Genomic DNA, 8,237 nt, shown 5'->3' on the forward strand with positions numbered 1-8,237 from the left:
AGGAATCATAGCTCAAAGTTCTTTTTGGTCCTTTCAGCAATTGACAGATACACACTGAACTGAAGTAAATTAAAATCGTGGAGCTATAGATTGTCAACAGACAATACCTGTTCCTCCAGTACTCTTATTATGAATGAAGATCTTCTTATTAGGTACTTTATTACTTTCTTTACTCAAATATTTATTGATTACCTTAAATATGACAGGCCTATATTATATCTTGGGGAAATAGCAATACACATTTTTCTTTGAGACATCCATTCTTTATTCAAGTGTAATGTTATGAAAAATAAATCAACTATTCAATAGTTTAATATTGAAGAGTTGGAAACAAATGGAGAAGTTAATATTATTAATTAATTATAAAATATAAATTTATTTATATTTATATTTGAACGTGAATCTAACAAGTCCTATTCCTACATCTTCACACATACCACAATTTGAATGTACAGAATAAATCTAACTCCTTTGATTTTTTTTTTTTTAAACCTCTGCCTGGAATTTCCTCACTTTGTTTATTCCCAACCAGACAACTCATCACCTTCCAGGCCTAGCTTCAATGTCACCTCCTCTGTGAAGCCTTCCTTGACACCCCCAGGGTGACTCCCTCCAGTTTTCTACAGCACTGGGTTCCTATTTCTCTTTTAGAAATTGCAGTCCAGTGTCATGTGTGTCTACCTCAAATTCCTCAGTCAGTTTCACTCATCCATTCATTTATCAAATAATTACTGACCACCTGGCATATGTCAGGCACTGTGCTCACAGGAGCTGGGCACACGACAATAAACAATCTAATTCTTCGCCTTATGAAGTTTAACTTATAGAAGAATGAGGAAAAGAGTTAATACGTACCTGAGTGTTTTACCATGTGTCAAGCACCCTGATAAGAACTTTACATCCATCTCTTGTTTAATCTTCACAATATTTGGTGAGAGCACTATTACTGTTCCTATTGTACAAAAGGGGAAACTGCCCACTAGAATGTAAATTCCATGAGGGCAGACAGCTTGCCTGGCACAATCACAGCTATCCCAGTGCCTGGCCTATGACAGTGTTCTGTAAATACCAGCAGATGATGTGAGGTTAAGTGCCCAAGGTACACACCTAGTGAGGCAGAGCAAAGATGTATATAGCCCTACATTGGGCTCTACACTGCACCTAGAGCTTCCTGTTTAATATCCAGGGTCTTGTCAGTACCAAGCACAAGCAGGACTCAGTCACAGTCTGGGGAATGAACTGATGGGTAGGCATATGGATGGGTGCAAACACAATTTGTTAGGGTGAAGCTGGGAATCTTCCTCACCTGGAGCCCATCATTTTTCGAGAATCAACTTCCTCCCCACCCTACCCCAAGGAGAGGTCAGGAATCCATCGTTCCTGGAGCCGGAGAGACCACATGTCCTGTTGACAATCTTCCGAGGCCGCCCACTTCCCAGGTGTCCCAATTTCCCAGGGTCTCTCTCTCTCTCTACTCGCGTGCCCCACTTCCGGTAGTCCCTCCCTCTCAGGGGGTCCCTATCCCTGTCCCCCGGGGCACAGGCGCTTGCCACGGGCACTCACCCACCCAGCTAAGGGGCGGAGCATGGGTCAATCTGCTGCGGCAGCCTCATCCCACAGAGCCGACCAGCATTCCCTGCCTAGCTGGCCCAGCGGCTTGCCTCCTTTGAGTTTTCTATAGCTAATCTGGTCTTTTTCTTAAGGTTTACCTCTCTACTGATTAAGGGGGAAGAAAATTAAGTAAAAATCTAATCAGTAGTTTAAACAGCCCTTTCAAATAATACTCATCATTTCATTTGGTTAAGAATACCCAGTCTCCCAGGGAAACTCTTCTATGCCTGCTTCTCTCTCGAAGATGAGGTCTTGGTTGATGGGGCAACTTGCATTGCTGCTAGAACTTATGACTTGCCTCTTGGTACTTGTTTGGGCTCAACAGGCCTCCTGGCTGACTTGGACTCTACCAGTTCTTGTTGACACAATAGACCTCTCTAGAATTTGACTGAGATCACATTTGTTCCAGCTCTTCAATCTGGGAATAAAGATGCCTTATTCTTACTCCCATGAGCCTCTCTGGCACATCCAGACTCATGGCTCCACAACCAGACTCATGGCTAATTCTGGAAACAAGGATGGCTCAGAAAGCAGCATTTCACAGTCTTTTTGACCATGCTGACCACCCAAACTGACTTTTGATTGGTCTAAGATAGTCTTCAAAGGGACCTCCTCTCATACTCGCAAATAAGAAGTGGAGGTGTGAATGTATAGGATTCCTTTCTACCCTAAACCTGACTCTTACTCTCATATAGGCCAAAGAAGAAAACATCAGTGCACCTTAATTATGCCCCTTTGCATTCCTATTTCTCTCTTTCTGCTTCCTACTAATCTCCACAATTGGGAAAGATGGGCTTTTCTTTTCTTATCCTTCTTTTCTCATACTTCAACTAAGCCTTAGTGGTGGCCAGCGATATCTCCTCTACTGTGGGAGAATTCTATGAGCATGGGTCATGCAGGCTTGGTTGTTAGATAAAGTGGGAAATAAACAAATCTGGAAAATTGTCTTTCAAGATTACAGCCTGTTTTACTGCTTAATTCTATTTCAACTTTTAAAAAGCTGGATGCACCTCTCTGTCCCTATTTTCCTCACATACAAATCCCGAGAGATGGATGCCTTAGGCCAAGAGAGTGAAGGTCATGTACCAGGAAGGAAGAAAAAGGAAAATCATATTAAAAAGTTAAAACTATTATCCTTGTTAGAAAGGATTCAAACATATAGTATATAGTTTCCTATTCCCACTTTTAAGACTGAAATTTTCCACACCATACTTAACTCTAAAAACACTCTCCTATTTCATGCCCATTATTCAAAATCATCTCCTCTCTCAAATCCCTCCTTAAAACTTCTCTGAAACCTTTTATAAGAAGGGAGCCTAAAGGTCTTTTCTTAAAGGACAAGAAAGCAGGTTGAATTTAAATAAAAGACAGAATAAGACAGACCAAGCACGTGGGAAGAAAAAAATTAATAAGCTCACCTCTTTCAAGTAGCTTTTTCTATTGAGTTTTTACATTTTAACTCCTTGTTTTATTTTTATCTCTAGTGTAAAAATATTCTTCACTGATTGTAATGCCTTTCATTTTGAAATATATCAAATTCATTTCAACCTCTACTAATAATAGTAGTAAATTTAAAATAAAATACCAGTAAATGTCACATTGAATTTCCTTCTTACTCAAATAGATAATAATGCCTTTTCCCAGACCTTCTCAAGGAATCTATGAGGATAAAATGGATAAAGTTTTAGGATGATTTAAGCTTATTAGGGAAACAATATGAAGTCTAATAATTCCCATCTCTTCAGAGTTCACACTTTCTTGAAGTAGTTTCTAATTCAACGTAGTTACAGGCTTTGGGGGTTTCTCTTGTGTTCAGAGATATTTTATATCCGTATGCAGTGAAGTAAGATAAATTGTTTGCGTTATAAATAGGCTTATTAAATAGTTAAGAGCATACAAGCAGAAAGTGAAGCAAATTAGTACAAAATTAAGGATTGTATTGTCTTTGAAACAATAATTTTTATTGCAGACAAAATTGTATTTGTATAAAAAAGTAATTTATGCAATATCCTGATTTGTCCTCATATTAATTTTTAATAAAATTTTCTATCCAGAAGTAAGTTTTCTACATCAGTGATGTGGCTTACGGCGTAATTTTTAAGTAAGTCCCAAGTTTCACAGCAGGTTGTACTGGCTCTGAAGGCTACTAATAACAGGCTATAAAAAGGCAAAGGTGGTTTTCAATTTTAAGTTTGCTAAATCAGCTGAACTGAGCATGAATTATGTGTTACTTTTTCATGATGGAGAAATATGGACAGTTTGCATAGTATATATTATTATACACTTATTATACTATATCCCAAGGAGTTTTAAATAACTTAACAAAAATAGATGGTGCTCCTTTAACATCCTGACAAATTAAAGAACTACATAATCATCAGTAAAGACTGAAGGAAGATACTACACCCCAAATGAAACACCCTTATCCCATTGTTTATAGTAGATTTATAAACCAGAGCTCTAAAATTTACACATATTTTATGAAGTCCCCAAATATATATAACATGAATATTTTCTCCCTTTCTTTCTTCCTTTCTTTCTTCCTTCCTTCCTTCCTTCCTTCCTCCCTCCCTCCCTCCCTCCCTTCCTTCCTTTCTTTCTTTCTCCTTTTTTTTTGCTTTTGGAGCTATTTAACACTTAGTTTAAATGGAATTCAGTGAAGCAGATGTAGACCTGCCATCCCACCCCCGCCCCCATATTAGAGAAATAAGATGTTAAAAATCTGCCTCTCTCCATGGTTGTGCTTCATCCTGAGCTCACCAGGCATGGAAAGGGGTATGCAAACCTTTCCAAGAGTGCCTGGAGGGGCTTGTTTGGTAGGGTTCAAGTCTCTGGTGAATGACTGCCTGTGGCTATGATGAAAATAACAGTCAAATAAATCCTAACTTATTTAGAAAGAGGTGTCTGACTTTTCTAACACCAGTGTCTTTGTATCTCCAACCGCTATGGCAATGTCCTCACTTCAAAAATATCAGATGACAAAGTGGGGCATTGATTTTTTTTCCTCCTTGTCCTGAAAAACCTTACAGTCTGGTGCATGCAAACTGTGTGCACAGTGCAACACATCCTTAGCCTTTTGGGGGATGACTGAGCCTGGTGAGAATGAAATAGCCATTATTTATATGTTAATTGTCTCCCCCTCCAAAAAAAAAAATAATCCACAAGAGCTGGGTTTTTTGTTGTTGTTGTTTGTTTGCTAGTGTTTTTCTATTTAGTGAGTAAAGAGCTCATATAAAAAATTTAAAATGTAATAATATCTCAATAATCCCCCTCACATACTCTCTGTCCCTCTCTTCCTACTCTCCCTCCCATTGCTCTGTGATAGACAACCTGGTCTGCTTCTCATCTCGGTACTCTTGTGCTTGCTATTCCTTCTGCCTAGAATATTCTTCCCTCACATTACGTCATTCAGGGCTCTACTCAAATGTCATCAGTTTGTCACAGGCAAAGCCCATTAACAACTCCCGGAAAATAAAAAAAGAATCTGGGTAATAAAATAAAATCTAACCTTTTTCTTTCTTTCTTTCCTTTGTGCTTAGCGTCACTTGCTCACAGGGAACCACTTGCAGAGGGCTAGCACGGGGCACTTCAGACCAGAGTTCCTCCTGCAAAACGGCTGTGTTTACGCCTCAGCTTGGGCATGCGCAGAAGCGCTGCACCCGGCGCTTCGATTCAAGATGGCGGCGGCGGGAACCGTGCAGAGACGCTGAGCTCGGCGCTGCGAGCTGGAGCGTGAGCAGCACGCCTGCGCCAGGCCCGCCAGAGCTCCACCCTCTCCGCTGACGAGATGCCTATGAGGCAGCCCTGCTGATGACGTCAGGGAGAGCATGGTTTCTAGAAAGCGAGCTCCCGCCTCTCCATTCTCTGACCAAAGACTAACCCTTTCCTTTGCTTCTGAACTGGACTCTGCTTGTTCTTGTGGCTTGAATGACACCAGGCAGAAGGACCCTCGTTGGAGACCAACTGGGAAAGGTAGGTAACAAGTTCAGAGAGTGCTTCCCCAACTAGCCTCTCTTTCTCCATCTTTGACACTGTTTATTTTTCTTCATAGCATTTATTGCTGACGCTATTTGTATAGCTTTTAGTATACTTTAAAAATTTCTCCCACTTTCACTAAAATGTGAGTTCCATGAGGGCAGGGACTGTCTATTTAGTTCATTACGGTATACTCTGTGTATGCTGTAGGTGTTTCATAAATTATTTTCTGATGAATGAAGGCTCATTTTTAAAGTAAAGATGACCTGGGTTTTGATCTTACAAAGAGCTGGGAGTCCTGTAAGGATACAAAAACAGTAAACAAGTATACAGTTTGAAAATGCCTATTAAATATCACAAAAAATTGATTTTCCCCATAATGCTAGTTTTACACGTATTCTAGGGGTTTTTTTGTTTGTTTGTCTGGTTTTTTGTTTGTTTAATGAGAAAGTGTTGGATGAGGTACAGGATGACTCTAATTTGCACTGAATTCAACTTATCAGGAAAAAATGTTAAAGCAAATATCTAATGCAGCTGGCAAGGACCTTTTAGTTTTGAAATAATATAATTTAAAAATATTTCTGTAAATTAAAGTTCTGAATTCTTTACAAAACCTTGAAATGTTTTCCCACCTAAGATGGTACAGAGGTAACTAGTGATATATTCTGGAGTGAGCCTTACCTCTACTGGTGTGTAGATGGTGTGGCATCATTAGTGACACAAATGGAGGATGATGTTATAATTACTGACATGGAGTTGACCTGGCAAACACATGTTAATAATATGTCACTACAATGCTCAGAAGCCTTTTACTGTGGTTGTTGTCTCCTCCTTACTCTCACTTCTTTGTGGACATAAACCTAGTTAGAAATATGTTTATCAAACTTGATACAATATTACTAAATAACTCCAAAATGTAATGTAACAGACACTAGTACTGTTTAAGTCCCAATTTCATGGTACTTTGCTATGCTGATTATTATCATTACAACTTATTTATATATTAATTTAAATTTCTTTCGGTAGTTAAAAAAATTGATAAGACTGAACATCTTATCATATGCTTGGCCTCTAGTTTCTTTGTGCATCTGATATGTCCTTTGCTTATGTTCTTAAAATTGTTGTGGTGACTACATTGTGCATATATTGTTGTTTCCTTGGATTTCCACATTAAAATCTCTTGATATTAACCACATAGGCTCTGAAGGGAATTTCTAAATTCTCTTCATATAGATTAAGATAAAATATTTGTCCAGTAATTCCCCAGACCATTTTTCTATTGATATTGGTATTTCTATTACTTTACAGAGGGAAGCTTGTAAATTTGAATATTAAAATATTTTCATGTATTACATTTTTTTCATAATATTTATCACCTTAATGTACAAAATGTCCATGCTTTCCATAAGGCTTCACTTTCTACCTCCTTGCATTTAAAACACAATTTAATTTTAAATATGCTCCTATAATTTTTTCTGGGATATGATATGAACATTTTTAAACCATGTATTGAATCAGTTCTTACAACATAATTCAAGTTTCCCATCAGTTTTTCTTGCCTCTTTATCAACTTTTAACAGTTTATGAGCTAAAAGATCTATTTCTGTCTTCTCTATTCTTTTCCAGTGGCTTTTAATTGCATATTCTACGGCTAGAACAGCAGTCCTTTAACTCTTAAAATTAACAGTAGTTAATCCCCTCTAATTTTACATTTCTTTTCAGTATTTTCTTTTATAATTTCTCAAATTATATCTCTCAAATAAAACTTAGAATCTTTATAAAATATGTTTTACTTTTCAACAAGTAGAATCCAATTGTGGAAATAAATTAGATGTCATCAACAATGTACTATGTAACCTTTTTATTATGAAACATATTTTCTATCTGCAAGGGAGCAGATAGTATATACATATGTTTATATAATAATAAAAGGAATATAAATGCAATTATCAATCTTAGGAAATAGAACAATGCCATTACCTTTAATACCCGCTCTCCCCCTTTTTTTTTTAATAACTTTATTTATTCATTTATTTATTTTTGGCTGTGTTGGGTCTTTGTTTCTGTGTGAGAGCCTTCTCCAGTTGTGGCAAGTGGGGGCCACTCCTCATTGCGGTGCACGGGCCTCTCACTGTCACGGCCTCTCTTGTTGCGGAGCACAGGCTCCAGACGTGCAGGCTCAGTAGTTGTGGCTCACAGGCCCAGTTGCTCCGCAGCACATGGGATCCTCCCAGACCAGGGCTTGAACCTGTGTCCCCTGCATGGTCAGGCAGACTCTCAACCACTGCGCCACCAGGGAAGCCCCCCGCTGTCCCCTTTCTTAAATGCTTTTCTTTTTCCCTAACCAGAGATAAACATATCCTTTTGTTTTTTGTTTTGTAATTTTTTGCCTTTCCTTATAGTTTTACCACCTAGATTTGAAATCTCAAATAATATATTTTACTTTTCACTGTTTTAAAACAATATTTGAATTTTATTGAGTCTAGTTCTTTTAACCTAATCTTTGGTTTGAGACATCTATTTATGAGTCTGCGCAGTGCTGTGGTTCAGTCATTTTCAGGGCTGTATACTATTCCATCTGTATAACCACTGTTTATCCAATCTACTCTTTTTTTTTTTTTTTTTTTTTTGGGTAAACGGGCCTTCCACTT

This window comes from Lipotes vexillifer, unplaced genomic scaffold, assembly GCF_000442215.2.
Source record: "Lipotes vexillifer unplaced genomic scaffold, Lipotes_vexillifer_v1.1 scaffold327, whole genome shotgun sequence".
NCBI lineage: Eukaryota > Metazoa > Chordata > Mammalia > Artiodactyla > Lipotidae > Lipotes > Lipotes vexillifer.